Here is a 1,071-nt window from a genome sequence, read left to right on the forward strand (position 1 = left end):
TAAGAATTATTGGCATTCCAGAACAGGATCAGTCACAGAAGTCCACAGAAGAGATAGTTGAAGAGCTTATGTAAGAAAACTTTCCTAACATCTTGAAGGATGAGAAGATAAAAATTCAAGAAGCTGAAAGAATCCCAGGAAAGATAGACCCCCCCCAAAAAAGAAAATCAATGAGACACAGCATAATCAAGCTTTCCAAAAACAAAGATAAGGAGAAAATTCTAAAAGCATCCAGGGAAAAGAGAAGTGTTACTTACAAAGGCAAGTATATCAGATTAAACTCTGACTTCTCAGTAGAAATCATGCAGGCAAGAAGGCAATAGGGAGACATATATAAAATCCTAAAAGAAAAAAACTGCCAACCAAGAATGGTCTATCCAGCAAAACTGTTGATCAAATACGATGGTGCAATCGAAACATTTCAGGATAAACAGAAGCTAAGAGATTCTGTCAAAGCCAATCCAGAGCTTCAAAGCATCCTAAAGGGAATTCTTTGGAATGAAAACCAGCAAGAACAGACAACAACAAGAGATTGACAGACGTGGCAACACCACCTGGAACTCAGTTGACAGCAGAGTTCAGAACAGAACAAAATTCAGCAATGAATTCAGAGGACCTTGAGGCCAACCAAAGATCAAAATATTAATGTCAAAAATGGAAAAAATATAGGAACAGAGATCCAGGTGGTGAAGAGGTCCAGTAGTAGATTGCAGGATACAATTGACTGTCTTAAATGCAGGGAAAACTTAATAGACTATAGGGTAACCCCAAAGAAAATTAATACTTCACCATTTACCATCTGGATGGGGTTGATAAAAGGTGAGGGGGAAAGGACTCCTGTGGTTCAATAGGGAATGATTGCTATCAGGTCTGACAGTGTGTGTTGTAAAGGTAAATGTAAATGTTTGGTAACAAAAGGAGGGGAGTGGCTGATTTGCAGTCAAGGAGAGGAGATCCCTGGAACCACCAAGGGAGAAAAGTGAAGTGTGAGACCCTGTCTGGGGAAGCAGTGACACTAGGGATGGAGACAGAGATGATGGAGGCAGAGATGATGACGTGGACAAAAGGAGT

The sequence above is a fragment of the Chrysochloris asiatica genome, unplaced genomic scaffold, assembly GCF_000296735.1.
Source record: "Chrysochloris asiatica unplaced genomic scaffold, ChrAsi1.0 scaffold00005, whole genome shotgun sequence".
Classification (NCBI taxonomy): Eukaryota; Metazoa; Chordata; class Mammalia; order Afrosoricida; family Chrysochloridae; genus Chrysochloris; species Chrysochloris asiatica.